This window comes from Muntiacus reevesi, chromosome 11 (assembly GCF_963930625.1).
Source record: "Muntiacus reevesi chromosome 11, mMunRee1.1, whole genome shotgun sequence".
Taxonomy (NCBI): Eukaryota; Metazoa; Chordata; class Mammalia; order Artiodactyla; family Cervidae; genus Muntiacus; species Muntiacus reevesi.
In genome coordinates this window covers 76,321,924-76,338,514 of record NC_089259.1, presented here as the reverse complement: position 1 = coordinate 76,338,514, position 16,591 = coordinate 76,321,924, and positions in this window count along the sequence as shown.

Below are 16,591 nucleotides of genomic sequence, written 5' to 3'. Positions count from 1 at the left end.
TTTTTCTACTTCCACACTCATACACGGCAGACATGATTATATCATTTTAAGATGTTTTCTTTCTTATATAGCAGTTCAGGTGATCATGAGATACACTGATAATGCCAGCTACTGGTCTTAACTGACAGTTTATAGTTTCCATTGCTATATTCCAAATTTAATATATCTATAATATTAAATACATAAAGATTATTCAAGCATTCAATATTTAATTTTAAAAGGGTGATTTAGGTTTACATTTAAGAGTATGTGCTGCATGTGGAAATAATGTGCTAATATGTGTAGGGGTCAACTTATACATTATTTGGGGAATGGGCTGCTAACTGCATCACAAATTTTAGGCTCTATTTTTTGGAATTGAGTACACTCCTGAAGATACTGTATCCATGAAATTCAGGAGCAAACTGTGATGTGCAGAAATAACATTAACTCACTGTAGAGTTGCATTTACATAGGCGGTCACACTGTTAACAAAGATACCAAGTTCACCTATCTACAGCCACAGAGCATTACATTTTTTAAATTAAATATATATATTAGTAAGTAGAGGTTTATTATTGATGTGTAATTTCCAATGTTATGAATTTATATAGAAGCATGGGAAAAATGGAAAAGACTCTGATGCTGGGAAAGATGGAGGGCAGAAGAAGAAGGGAAACACAGAGGATGAGATGGTTGGATGGCATCCCTGACACAATGGACATGAGTTTGAGCAAACTCCTGGAGAAAGCAAAGGACAGAGAAGCACTCCATGGATCACAGAGTCCGACAGGACCAAGTGACTAAACAACAACAAATAGAGGCAAAAATGCGAACGGCAAAATTAAAGAGGAAAAAAAGGCTACTTGTAGCAAGTGTAGAAGAGCAATCAGTGAGTTCTGGGCTGGAGATGCCAGGTGACTTCTAAAATTTCCTTCACATTCTATGGTGTCATGAAAAATAAAATAATTATCTGCTATTAAATAGTTTGACAATAAGCATTTCCTCTACCACAGCATGCACTGGGGCCACTGCCTTCATTAGAACCTTGGGTTTTCTGATCCTGTGATTTTCTTCCTAATCTCATTGTTTAAAAGAAAAAGAAAAAAAAAAAAAAAAAAAAACATGCATTAGTGTTTATTTGTCTCTGCAAACACCATGAATGATAGCAGCAGAGAAGCCGGAAGTGCTCAGGGCACCGCAGCTCCTCCCATTGCATCTGGATGGCTGAGATCACTAATTGCCTGTCACAGCCGCTGAGCCACGGAGCCGGCAGGCTGCCACCTCCTGTTTGGTCAAGTTGTCATCTCCTAGTAATCCGAACCCTGTTGTTTTTTTCCATTGCCTCTACTTTCTCACACCAGACAGAATGATCTCACTGTGATATGAGCGTATCAAAATTTTATTTTTGAAGAAAAGGCTGAATAAAAAGGACTTCTTAAAAAAAAAAAAAAAGAATCTCTCACCAGGACAGCATGGCATTTTCTCTACCATGCTGATTTAGAGGGTTCATGCCATTTTCTTTTCCACCAGCTGTGTTCTGACTCAGCTATTTTCATAGCGCTAGAGGTCATCTGGCGAAATTTTGCAAACTGCGAGCAAGAACAAAACAAAAAAACATATGCAAATGCAAGGAAAGTTGTGAGGCCAATTTGGTACTGGTCAGAAAGTTTGTGTTGCTTATGGGTTGCTACAAAATATTAAAACAGGACCAGACGAGGCCTGGAATCTCATTTCAAGTCCACTGAAGCAGATCCAGCAAAAGGCCAGGCAAGGAGAACACCCCTGGATCACAGTAAATCCATCAAAACCACCAAGTAGGGAAAAAAAAAAAAAAGCAAAAAATTCATTAGCAAGCAATCTTAAGAGTCTTGCAGGTGGAAAAACTCTTGAACTACAGCCTCTGTATAATCAGGTAAGAAGGGTCTACTAACACTTATGTTACTGCTGCTTGCTGTCATTCTAGAAGGCCATTCTAGAATTCTTTTGTTTTGTTTTGCTTTCCTGAGGGCGTGGTGTCTCAGCTGGCCTAGTTTAATTGCTATCTCCAGTTCAGTAAAGGGCTTCTCAGGTGGCTCAAGCAGTAAAGAATCTGCCTGACAAGGCAGGAAATGAAGAAGACACAGATGCAATCCCTGGGTCAGCAAGATCCCCTGGAGGATGGCAACCCATTCCTATATTCTTGCCTGGGAAATCCCATGAACACAGGAGCCTGGTGGACTACTGTCCATGGGATCGCACAGAGTTGGACACAGCCAAAGCAATTGAGCACAGCAGTTCAATAAACATGAGGTTCTGAAGTGAAAGAGGTCACAAGAATCAAGCTAAGTTGACTGGTTTCCTAAAGCTGATACAAAGATCAGCTGCAGTGTCTGCACAGATAAATCTCTTCCCCGAAGATCACATGGACTCAGGTTGTGGGAAAAGTGATCACCTTGCCTGGATGACCAGTTAAAAAAGTCATGCAATAACCTTCCAAGTACCTGAGTGTGTATACAACTAACTAGGTGGCCAAAATTGATACAGTGGTTGAAATTAACATGCCTGACACTTTCTTTTAAATGTTAAAGATTTTGCATACGAAAACAGGCCCATTCCCCCATTTCCACCATGTTCCCCTACAGATGCTCTTCTGGGACTAGCAGGAGCCTGTTGTCATTTGCTCACTTAGCCCTAAACTTGGTCAGATCAGGACATTAATGAACTCCAGGGTCCTGCATGAAAGTGTGAAAATATTAGTCACTCAGTCGTGTCTGACTCTCTGTGACCCCATGGACTATAGCCCACCAGGCTCCTCTGCCCAGGGAATTCTCCAGGCAAGAATACTGGAGTGGACAGCCATTCCCTTCTCCAGGGGATCCTCCTGACCCAGGGCCTGAATTTGGGTCTCCTGCATTACAGGCGGATTCTTTACTATCTAACCACCAGGGAAGCCTGTTATCATTTGCTCATGCAATCCTAAAATTGGTCAGTGTGGGACATTAATGAACTCCAGGGCTCTACTTTACCCAAAGGTTGAAGATTTACTCTCAATGCTATTATGTTCCAAATGACACCCAATCTGTCTGCCCCATATATTCTACTAGGTTAGGCAAAAAGGTAATATAAAGTTCAACGTATTTGACATACAGCTGTCTCAAGAAAGAGAAATTTTAGATCCCCAAACTACTGCCTTTACAAGTTAAACGTCAAAGAAAGTTTCATATGTCAACTTCAAAGTCCAAAGAAAATAAAATGACCACATGGAGGACATCAAATATTAATTTTATGCTATTATCTAACATACATCACACCCAATGTTCTCCAAGTGTCCCAAAATTGTCCTCTAGAGCTATCAGTTTTTGTTTGTTTCGTTAATCCAAGATCCAATTAAGGTTCATCTCTTGCATTTAATTGTCATGTCTTTTTGGTCTTTTTTAATCTAGCAGGTTTTTCAAGGTGTTTTGTCTTTTATAAAATCGATCTTAGTTGTTTACTTTTGTCTCTTGGTTTACTCATGCTTAGCTACAAACTAAAGCCTTCTGGCAGAAATACTATATGGGTGACAACTTTGTTGTTAATGTACCTTATCCTCCTATGTCTTCCTGGAGTTCTAATTCCATAAATCTCTCCAGCATGTTCTCCAAGGAAACAAGTGACACTTCTATCTTCATCCAGGTGAACTGGGTCATCTGAAAGCTCATCCAATTGTTCTTTGAGTATTGTACTTAATCTTCTTGATATTTCCCTCTGAAATTGGCTCATGTTTTTACCAGTTCCTTAGAACAATGGCCCAAGTGTTCAAGAAGATTCTCTCACTGCACTTTAAAAACATGCTTTAAAAACATGCTTCTTGGTAGAATCTAGGCAGCTTCCTGGGAACTCATTCCTGACTCCTTTCTGAGCCCTACTGAATTATCTGGGGCCCCAACCATCCTTGCTGATGTAATAACAAGTTGAAACAGCTCCTCATGTTTTAAATATGCTGCTTGAGGGCTTTTAGACTATAGGGGATGCTTTGAGGTCTATCCCTTTTCTTCCGTGTAGATCTAGATTTACTTCGAAAATCCCAGGTCTCTTGACACACATCCATCTGTTCAGTCGTGTCTCATTACAGATTTCCTAGTTGGCCTTGTATTTTCTTTTTTTTTTTTTTTTGATTGAAATTGTTTCCAAAGGAGAAATATGAGAAGTTGGGAATATGTGCACCCTTAATATTCCATATAGCAAATATTAATGCCTTCCCTGTCCTTCCAACACATGAACTGGGAGGTAAATGTGCCTTGGGTCCCCCAGAAACAAAGCCTTAGATGCATCTGAGAGCACAAGATTTACTGAGGCTGTGAGAGATGGACCTGATATACAGGGAGCTCAAAGGACTCACATTGCAGCACTGTCCTTTCTGGAAGAAAAAGGGTTGGTCTTTTGAAACCCATATCAGCCCATCCATCTCATCTGCATGTCACTCCACAGACCAGGGCAAATAGGGGTGCGGCAGGGCTCATCTTAATCTTGCAGGAATTTGGCCCCAATCATCTGAGAGGAAATCTCCGGGGAAGAAGGGGCAGCTAGGAGCCAATAGCAGCTAACTCTCCCTCCCGAGGGCTGCTGTGTTGGCTTGGTCAGCGGATCTGGGCAGAGAACCAACAGCATTCACTCCTGGTGGTCAGGCTTGATCTCCCAGTAAGTTCTAGAGACGGGGTCTTCTTAGAATGTGAAGAAACTATCCCTGATCATGTTTCAGGGATGAGCCTATGTTCCAATTCTGGAGCAACTAAAGATATATCATTCTACCTAAGTACACATGCAAAACCCATGGAATTCTCTTAAACAATCCTTCGGACTTTTGATAAAGTGCTTGACTCTGTGACTCCCATGGACTGTAGCCAGTCAAGTTTTTCTGTCCATGGTATTCTCCAGGCAAGAATACTGGAGTGGGCTGTCAATTCCTCCTCCAGGGGATCTTCCTGACCCAGGGATCGAACCTGTATTTCCTGTATCTCCTATATTAGCAGGCAGTTTCTTCACTGCTGAGTCATCAGGGAAGTCCCTGATGGAACTAATGTTACGCAATGGCTTTTCCATCCCCCCACTCCCCCAACCCCACCCTCTGTTCTCTCTGCCTAATCCCAGGCCTGGGAGGAGGCTTAATTCAGAAGTCTGCTGATACACTACAGGAGGAGGATGCTTCTTATAAAGTCCTCCTCTTAGATCCTTCTTGCCATCCTCCCAATACACCCAAGACATGGTTCTTTGGCCTAACACAGACTGAGACTCTCTCTTCGGGGTGGGGTGTGGGGAGTCTTTCATTCCAGAGACAGTGCCCACATGTCCTGCCAAGAACCTTCCAAGAAGATTCCAGCGTTCTCCAGAAACTTCTGAAGCTGCTTGGGTCATGCTGGCTACAAGCCCTGCTCATCAGCCTGCTGTTCATTCCAGAGGAATTCCTGGCTGCCAGGTAATAAATTCTTGTTTTTCTTAAGTTAACTGTACCTGATTTCAATTACATATAACACTAGAAATTTTCCATTACAAATAAGGGTTTAAAAGTTTACATAATCTAAAGTTCCCCAAGTGGCACAGCTATAGGAATTACAACTCAGGCAAGTAGGACATTCAAGGGTAACCCCTTAGTCAATATGTTATTTCTATTTTTATTAATATAGTTAGCCTTTATAGATTATAATGCACAAACTGTACAGTTTCCAAATATGAAGAATTCTATACCAATTCTTCAATGATACATATTTCAGTAGGGAGAAGCAAAAGGCATACATAGCTGCATATGGATAAGAACTTCAATGAACATCAACATAATCCAATTTTAAAATATTGGCCCTTAAGGGCATGACAGCATCTTTTGTCCACCAGAGGACAAAAATGCACCTTCCATATCTTCCAGAAGACACTCAGTACCGCTAGATGTTACCCCAGGCTGTCAGCTCCCTCAAACACTGACATCTTTGATGAAATTACAGTTTAGAAGATGCTTGAAAAGGGTAGGGTGTGAGAGATTTGTGGGGAACTTTTGGAGGTTAATCAAGGTTCCTGGTTGTCATAAACGGAAATATGCTTCTTCAAGACCTTTCTTTGCCATCTCCAATCTGGGCCCTACCGACACTGTGCTCTATGGGAGATCTCAGGCGGCTCAGTAGTAAAGAATCTGCCTGCCAATGCAGGAGATGCAAGAGACGTGGGTTTGATCCCTGGGTCGGGAAGATCCCCTGGAGCAAGGAATGGCAACCCACTCCGGTACTCTTGCCTGGGAAATCTCATGGATGGAGGAGCTTAGCAGGCCACAGTCCATGGCGTCACAGAGTCGGACACGACTGAGGGACTTCACTTCCACTTTCTTATCTGTAAAGGCTCAGCCCCTCGGGCCGCCCTGCGGGAAGGGCTCAGACCACGAGAGCACCGGCCAGGGAGCAGCAGCGCCATCCGTGGAAGCAGAGTCCTTTCTGAGAGACGGACAGGAACACGAGGTGTTTGGTGGGGTTCCTCGGTGGGAAATGCTTAGCAAAATCCCCGTGAAATGTAACAGCGTCCTGTTCCTTCTCCCTCAATTCCCACACGAGTACACTGTGACTCACTCTGACCTGTCAGGGCCAACACAGGACACGGTCATCGCTTCGTCTGCCGCCCGCCGGTGGACTCCTAGCATCGCCGCGAAGCCCGTTAACAGTTCCCGGGGAATAAAAATGAAATCTGGGTCACAAAGTCTAGGCTTTTTCTTTCCCCTTGTGCTCTATCTAGTTTCACCGCTCACGTGGCATCGCAGTGCCGAGCCCTCGCACAGGGGACTTCAAGCCAGACTTCCTGGTACCAAACGGCTACACAGACAGCCCGGCTCCTCAGTCCAAAGATGGAAGCCCCGGAAGTGCGTCTGCGCCTGCGCTGCCAGCGGAAGCCGCCCCTTCCCGCTGCCCTGGTCCCTGTGAAACAGCCTCGCCGCGCGCCTGCTCTCCAGAGAGCCCTCAGCTCAGTTCAGTCGCTCAGTCGTGTCGGACTCTTTGCGACCCCATGACCCGCAGCACGCCAGGCCTCCCTGTCCATCACCAGCTCCAGGAGCCCACCCAAACCCATGTCCATTGAGACAGAGATGCCGTCCAACCATCTCACCCTCTTGTCGTCGCCTTCTCTTGCCCTCAGTCTTTCCCAGCAGCAGCGTCTTTTCAAATGACTCAGACCTCACATCCCTCCATTTTCTGATTAGCGGACAAAACTTCCCTTTGCTTCCAAACCAACAACAACAAAAACAGATTGCCGTTTAACACCAGGCCAAAGTGACTGATGACCTTCCCAGGAGGCTCAGTGGTAAAAGAATCCACCTGCCACGCAGGAAAGGTGGGTTCCATCTCTGGGTCTGGAAGGTCCCTTGGAGGAGGGCATGGCAACCCACTCCACTATTCTTGCTTGGGAATCCCATGGACAGAGGACCCTGGTGGACTACAGTCCATTGGGTCATAGAGAGTCAGACAGGGCTGCGGACCACACCACCGCTGCTAAACTAACTGATCGCAATCACGAGGCTTCTTCTCGGTAAGGTCCTCAGGGGACCTTGCTCCGGCTGAGTTGCCCTGAATCCTGTACTCCTCGAGGGGCAGCCCTCGCAGAGCTAGACGTGAGGAGGACATTGCAGAGTGTGGGAAGCTAGGCAGTTCTCCTAACCCAAGGATGCTTAGGAAAGGGGAGTAAGACAGAACTCTGCGGTCCCCACCGAGCGCGGGGCCTGGGGAGACAACCTTGATTTCTCTTTGATCTGAACAGGGACAAGCCTGGCTATCAGCGCTCCCCGCTTCTCACAGCCACAGATGTGGTTCAGGGACTCTTGAAGGTGTATTCTTTTCTGAGACTAAATTGTGTCTTCACAGGAAATTGAGAGCCACAGTCAGTGAAATTAATCATGAAAGTTTGCCCATCCAAGTAACTTGACCGAAAAGCCAGCCTCCATTCAGGCATCAGAATTTAGGGAGAGCCATTTAAATGTATCTGTTCCTAAGCTGCTTTCTTTACATACAACATAATATACACTTTATACTCTACATAATATATTACACCCATATTAACTCGGGGCTCAATTTGAAGGTTATTATTTGCATAACAATCTGTCACTGCTCATCTCTCTTCCTGCTGCTTCAACAACCACCTCTGTTTCCTCAGAGATTACTAATTAACTCGATATACTTTTATATATATTGGGTTTATTCATTACAGTGTTATTGTTGTTTTTAATTTCACCAAAATTCACATTCCTTTTATCAGGCAGAGGTACAGGGAATTTAGAAGCTGGGAGACATTCTCTTCTAGGTCTGACATGGGCCATATTTCAACAAAGAATTTACTTTTAACTGGCAAAGAAAAAATGAGTTTTCTGTGGAATCTGATCAAAACATTCAATGACTTTCTTCATTAAAAAGGAGACACATTTGAAAAGCATTTTTCCCCCAGGGTTAGGAACCGTTTTTCCCTTTCCAAGAGTTTTTCTGGCAAAAAAACAAAAAAAAACAAAAAACAAAAAAACACACACACACAAACAGAAACAGACACAAAATTAACAACAGTAACAAAAAGCAAAACAAATATTCTTTCTCACTGCGTGCATGCTCAGTCACTAAATTGTGTCTGACTCTTTCAGACCCCATGGACTGTAGTCCACCAGGCTTCTCTGCTCATGTGGTTTCCCAGGCAAGAATACTGGAGCAAGCTGCCATTTCCTTCTCCAGGTGATCTTCTCGACCCAGGGAAGGAATCCCGGTCTCCTGCATTTTCAGGCAGATTCTTCACCACTGAACTCTGGGAAGCCCCATTCCTTTTACTGCTGCTGCTAAGTCGCTTCAGTCGTGTCCGACTCTGTGCGACCCCATAGACGGCAGCCCACCAGGCTCCTCCGTCCCTGGGATTCTCCAGGCAAGAGCACTGGAGTGGGTTGCCATTTCCTTCTCCAATGCATGAAAGTGAAAAGTGAAAGTGAAGTCCCTCAGTCATGTCCGACTCTTCGAGACCCCATGGACTGCAGCCCACCAGGCTCCTCTGCCCATGGGATTTTCCAGGCAAGAGTACTGGAGGGGGTTGTCACTGCCTTCTCAGATTCTTTCTACTAGAGGGTGTTAAATAGAAAGATTCTTTTCCTGTCCTACTCCAAACTCCTGCCTTTAGAAGGAAGTATGCTTTCTGACTCTTGGCATGGCAAGTGATGGGAAAACCATAAAACAAAGTCTAAGAGATGAAAAGACTTATGGGTTTTCAAGAGCAAAGGATATTCATGGAACTTTGAGATATTATAGGACTAGAGTTTGTTGGGGAAGTTTAGAAAGGTAGATATGGAACAGATTATAAAATATTCCATATGTCATACAGTGGAATTTAGATTTATTGTGCAGTAAGTCACTGAAATATCTTTAGCGTTGAAATAACAACATAGCTATATTTAACTTTCAGACAGACAGCTCTCATACCAGAATGAGGATGAATTAGAGCTACTGAGATAAAGCAGAAGTAATTGGAAGTAACAGAAGAGAGCTGGTAACAGTCTTTACTAAGAAAGCATCCAAAGAAATAGGGATGAAGGGCGGTAATTAAGAACATTTTAACCACAGAAACAAACTGATGGCCAGTTAGAGATACAGAAGAAAGGAGAATAACTAACTGAGACTGTTTCATTCTTCTTATAAAGATATGAACATAAAAACCTTGTTTGCTCCTTGTTTATTGGGTCTTTTCACAAAACTTCTCATTGCTTTGGTTTAATGTTACTACTGGAGGGTACAATGTCGTGTTGTGTTCCTGCTGGGCAACGAAGTGAATCAGCTTTGTGTATACATGTAGATGATGTAGCTATATGAGCCTCTCTCCCACCCCCAACCCCATCCCACCAATCTAGGTCACCATACGGCACAGAGCTGAGCTCCCCCTGCTCTAATTATTTTGCTTCCTAAGAAATGGGCAAGTCTCAGCTTAGGGCATTTCCTATTGATCTGAAGCCCCTTCCACTTACATTTTATAGAAAGAAACAAAGAACGATGTAATTTAAAACGCAAGTATATGGTTCTTTTTCCCCTGGGACTTTAGGTAATAATGATTGAGGTGACACTTATAGCTAAAGGAACAGATAATAGGGAGGACTTCCCCAAGGGAAATAGAAAACATAATTTCCTTGAAGCTAATCCTCAGTTGTCCTATAATTTCCACCATTGGGCATATATAATATCTATCTATAAACTAAGCTGCATAAAACCTAAAACCAATCCTGTTTATAAACAGCTCAGGGCAGTACCTCCATAGCTGAGCATCAAAGTGGACTTTAACACTGGTCCCTAAATGAATACATGAGCTGGTCTACTCACAAGGTAATTCCTTGGTCATTTTTTTCAAGTCTAATTCTTCTATTGCATCCTTCCTGACTGGATCCTTGCATCACCTGACTTGGTCAAGTTTGGGCCAATTTGCACATACTCAGGTTTATTCAAGATTAAAATGTGCCTTATCTTTTTATTCCCTTTGGGGATGAGAATTGTTTCCTTGTATTAGATTATCAAGTTCCTGGGTTTCTAGTATTTTCTTCCAGCCCATGCTGAAGTCAGCAGTTTTACTTTATTGTAGATTCTTCATTACAGATCTCAGGTATATGGATCCACATTTAGCTCTACTGGATCCCTTGATTCCACACTCCTGCCTTTCTAAGAACATCCTCTTTCAGTTCACCAGTGGGCCACACTAGACTCCCTGCCTTCTTGCCAAATCTCCAGTAGTTATCTAACCTCCCATCACACACATTTACTTATAAACTCTAAAGCTCTCAAGCCTATGTAGCCTCAACATCTTGGTTTTCTGTCTGACCCATCACATCAGCAAATGCTTTGAAGACTGAACTTTTTGAGAGTGCATGTTTCTGCCTTTCCACTCTGTCCGGATCAGCATACAAATACATTTTAGTATTCTCATATGTTTACATGGTTTTGCTACAAAATTATATAGACATACCCCAATATGAAAAGAAAATTGTTTAGGGTCAAAACTGCAATCTCTCTCTGGCAGAAATGAGTATATTTTCCAAAGGTCTCAATATTCTCTTTTTTTCACTGTCTGATTTTACTAGAAAGACGGCCAGAGAAGAATCTATTTTGCACTTTGTTGCATTCTATTATATCTACCTGTTACCAAGAGAGGTAACATAACACAAAAAAATGCTGTTAAAAATAGAATAAAAGAGTTATTTTTTAAAAGGCATATACCTATAAGAGCAAAGAGAGTAGAAAAGAAAACAACTACACAACTTTTCCAGCAAACTGGCTTGAAAGTGAAAAAGTGTGAGTTGCTCAGTCATATCTGACTCTTTGCAACCCCATGAAACGTAGTCTGCCAGACTCCTCTGTCCATGGGATTCTCCAGGCAAGAATACTGAAGTGGGTTGCCATTTCCTTCTCTAGGGGATCTTCTCAACCCAGGTATCGAACCTGCATCTCCTGTGACTCCTGCATCTTAAGCACATTCTTTATCCCTGAACCATCAAGAGAAGACCAAATACTCTAACAGTTCTCTAAACCTCCCTGTAAATTGTTTCCCCATTCAATTATCAGGGTTGAGATCATCACTGCTTCTTTAGGCTGTTACTATAAACCAAAGATTTATGTGACACTTTCCAAAGAAATCAGGCCATTCTACTCAAAAATCTTGTATTTTTAAAAATACTTACATGCTATTCCTCCAAAGGTACTTTTCATATTTATAAGGAGTTTCAAAAATCTTCTAACCTGCTTCTATATTTTAAAAGATCATTTTGTTATAGCTAAATCTTTGGTTAAATTGTTGCTAAATATTTACATACATATATTCATACATACATGCATCAGTTCATTTCAGTTCAGTTCAGTCGCTCAGTCGTGTCCGACTCTTTGCGACCCCATGAATCGCAGCACACCAGGCCTCCCTGTCCATCACCAACTCCCAGAGTTTTACTCAAACTCATGTCCATCAAGTCGGTGATGCCATCCAGCCATCTCATCCTCTGTCATCCCTTTCTCCTCCTGCCCCCAATCCCTCCCAGAATCAGGGTCTTTTCCAATGAGTCAACTCTTCGTATGAGGTGGCCAAAGTATTAGGAGTTTCAGCTTCAGCATCAGTCCTTCCAATGAAAATTCAGGACTGATCTCCTTTAGGATGGACTGGTTGGATCTCCTTGCAGTCCAAGGGACTCTCAAGAGTCTTCTCCAACACCACAGTTCAAAAGCATGCATACATATTGCTAAACTGCCTTAATTCACAAGCAATCCTTGGTACATATTAAATGGTGGCCAATAAATACTTACTATTTGAAAGCATGGTTCTGTATACAAGTAGAAATTCTATTCCATGAAATCTAAGATGTGGATTTACTTAAAATAGTGTGTGGTTTCTCAGGTACCAATAACACTGTCATTATATTTTTATTTAACCTTTAAATATCTATGAAGCTCTATACTTCTGTTGATAAGACGATACATAGCATACACAATATTAAATTTATTTTAGAGAAGTAAATTACTTCTGTGACTTGATAGAGCTTTCCTTTAAACTTCCACATTGCTGACAGTGGTTGGAAATGTCGTATTTTACAAGGTGGGTGCCATATTGTGTGACTGCCTTTTAATCAACTTTATTGTTAAAAAAAAAAAGACAAAAAAAAAAGACATACAGCACAGATATGAGTTACATAAAAAAAAATAAGCAGGAGAAGAAGAGGTAAAAGAGGTCTTTGTCCCTGCTTTTCTCTTATGTTACAAGATCTCTTCTGTTGAAGCTGCAGGCAGTAAGAGCTCGGAGGAAAGCTCTTTTCCTTGAATATCAATGCTCCTGTAAACCCCCCAGGTTTGTTTGTTTCTTAATATCCTTTTCTGTTTGTTTGCCTGATTTGCTTTCCTCCTGTCTGGAGGTTGCTCCCAGTTACACTCAGTTTTGTGTTAAGTAAGTTTCTGAGTCATATAAACAGACTCTTTCACTTGGGAATATTTCCACATTTGTCTTCTTCAATGATAACTGCCTAATAAAAGCATTTAGAAAATACTACTCCTCTTGAATGACTTTTACCTGTGGTATCACCCAAACACAAATGAAAATCCTCCTTCTTCAAGTAGGGTTCTCTGCAAAGTCAGGTGCTAATCCAGACTGACCCTTTCAGGGTGTTCTTTAATTGCTGATGACAGCGAGGAAAATAGAACTGGACACAGAGCAAATTGCTTCATTAGCAATGTAGCCTAGCATACCTGTGGACTTGCAACCTGCATTGCCAAATACATGAGCCATGAAATGTGATCATTTAACTCCCACAATTTAGACACATATTGTCTGCTCAAACTGGATTTTTTTAAGTTTTAGTAACTTGTTACAATGAAAAATGATTCCATTTTCCTAATTTTTTTCTCTTCTAAAATAATACACAGTGCTGGTATAAACAACAACATGGTTAACAAAAATAACACAAAACTGCAAATAATTGATGATAGTGTTTATTTAGTAGTGTACACCCAAAGGGGGCATGCATTAAGTGACAAATTTGTAATCTTTCATTTTTGTGAGTGATTTATGAAATGTACTAATTCAACCAGGACCAAATGGATGTAATCATTTTAAACCATGATTTGGTTGGCTTTAGCAATATTTCCTAACTGCAGAAATGAGTGATGACAAATTAATACCGTAACTAAAATGTTTTTCCATACATATGCCCTTAACCCCCAATAACTAAAAGCTCAGATGCAAACTCTGGAAGCAAGGTGAGAGAAAAGATAGTGCACAACTGAGAAAGAAATCGCACAGAACAGCCTCTCAAAAATGAAGAAGTGGGACATTTTTAAAAATGAGGGTTTTCTTCCAAAGAAAGATCCTATTCAACAAAAGAGAAAAGTATTAATAACACTGCCCTTTTCAGAAGTTAAGAAGTTATAAATTATACAAATGGATGACACCATAATCAAATTCATTTCAAATATTCCTCTAGACTTAGGAGAGAGAGAGTGACAAAGTAGAAAGCATCTTTTGTCAAATACTACAATAATAAATCGTCTTAATTTTAACCACAGAGTTCCAGTACACAAACTCTTTTTTTAAAGTGCTGGGTGGCCAACATATTAGGTCTGGTGATGCAAAGACACAGTTCAGCCATTTTAGCCCAAAAGCAGTCACAGAAATATATAGAGGAGGAGCATGACTGTGTTTCTAAACAATTTTATGTTCAAAATCAGGCAACCATATTTGGTTGTAGGCCTTAATTTACTAGAACTTTCTTTTCCAGAGTAACTTTAAGAGATTATTATTTTTAACTAATTTATTTCTTAATTGAAGGATAATTGCTGTAAAGAATTTCGTTATTTTCTGTCAAACATCATGAATCAGCCATAGGTGCACATATGCCCCTCCATCCTGACCCTCCCTCCCATCTCCCTCCCCATCCCACCCCTCTAGGTTGATACAGAGCCCTCGTTTGAGTTTCCTGTGACATACAGCAGATTCCCACTGGCTATCTATTTTACATATGGTAATGTAAGTTTCCATGTGACTCTCTTGATACAGCTCACCCTCTCTTCCCCTCTCCCCATGTCCATAAGTCTGTTTTAAGAGGCTCCACTACCCAAGTAAGTTCTTGAACCAAATAAAATTAAGTTAGGATTGAGGAGAAAGATAAAGGATATGCTAGCCCATCAGCTCAGTTCAGTTCAGTCACTCAGTCGTGTCCGACCCTTCCTGATACAATGGACTGGAGCTCACCAGACCTCCCTGTCCATCACCAACTCCCAGAGCTTGCTCAAACTCATGTCCATCGTGTTGGTGATGCCATCCAAGCATCTCATCCTCTGTCACCCCCTTCTCCTCCGGCCTTCAGTCTTTCCCAGCATGAGGGTCTTTTCCAATGAGTCAGTTCTTCACATCAGGTGGCCAAAGGATTGGAGTTTCAGCTTCAGCATCAGTCCTTCCAATGAAAACTCAGGACTGATCTCCTTTAGGATGGACTGGTTGGATCTCCTTGCAGTCCAAGGGACTCTCAAGAGTCTTCTCCAACACCACAGTTCAAAAGCATCAATTCCTCAGCATCCAGCTTTCTTTATATTCCAAATCTCACATTCATACATGACTACTGGAAAAACCAAAGCTTTGACTTGATGGACCTTTGTTGGCAAAGTAATGACTCTGCTTTTTAATATGCTGTCTAGGTTGGTTATAGCTTTTCTTCCAAGGAGCAAGTGTCTTTTCATTTTATGGCTGCAGACAACATCTGCAGTGATTTTGGAGCCCAAGAAAATAAAGTCGGTCACTGTTTTCATTGTTTCCCCATCAATTTTCCAGTGATGGGACCAGATACCATGATCTTAGTTTTCTGAATGTTGAGTTTTAAGCCAAATTTTTCACTCTCCTCTTTCACTTTCATCAGGAGGATCTTTAGTTCTTCTTCCCTTTCTGCCATAAGGGTCAGGTCATCTGTGTATTTGAGGCTATTGATGTTTCTCCTGGCAATCTTGATTCCAGTCTGCGCTTCACTCAGGCTGGCATTTCACATGATATACTCTGCATATAAGTTAATTAAGCACGGTGATAATATACGGCCTTGATGTACTCTTTTCCCCATATAGAACTAAGTCTGTTGTTCCATGTCCATTTCTAACTACTGCTTCTCAACCTACATACAGATTTCTCAGGAGGCAAGTAAGGTGGTCTGCTATTCCCATCTTTTGAAGAATTTCCCACAGTTTGTGGTGATCCACACAGTCAAAGACTTTGGCATATTCAATAAAGCAGAAAGAGATGTTTTTCTGGAACTCTCTTACTTTGTTGATGATCCAACAGATGTTGGCAATTTGATCTCTGGTTCCTCTGCCTTTTCTAAATACAGCTTGAACATCTGGAAGTTCATGGTTCATGTACTGTTGAAGCCCGGCTTAGACAATTTTGAGCATTACTTTACTAGCATGTGAGGTGAGTGCAATTGTATGGTAGTTTGAACATTCTTTGGCATTGTCTTTCTTTGGAATTGGAATGAAAACTGACCTTTTTCAGTCCTGTGGCCACTGCTGAATTTTCTAAATTTGCTGGCATATTGAGTGCAGCACTTTCATAGCATCATCTTTTAGGATTTGAAATAGCTCAACTCGCATTCCATCACCTCCACTAGCTTTGTTCCTAGTGATGCTTCCTAAGGCCCTCTTGACTTAACATTCCAGGATGTCTGACTCTAGGTGAGTGATCACACCATCATGGTTATCTCAGTCATGAAGATTTTTTTTTTGTATAATTCTTCTGTGTATTCTTGCCACCTTTTCTTAGTATCTTCTGCTTCTGTTATGTTTATACCATTTCTGTCCTTTATTGTGCCCAGCTTTGCATGAAATATCCCCTTGGTAGCTCTAATTTTCTTGGAGAGATCTCTAGTCTTTCCCATTTTATTGTTTTCCTCTATTTCTTTGCATTGATCACTGAGGAAGGCTTTCTTATCTTTCCTTGCTATTCTTTGGCACTCTGCATTCAAATGGGTATATCTCTCCTTTTCTCCTTTGCTTTTCACTTATCTTCTTTTCACAGCTATTTGTAAGTCCTCTTCAACCGTTTTGCCTTTTTGCATTTCTTTTTCTTGGGGATGGTCTTGATTACTACCTCCTGCACAATGTCA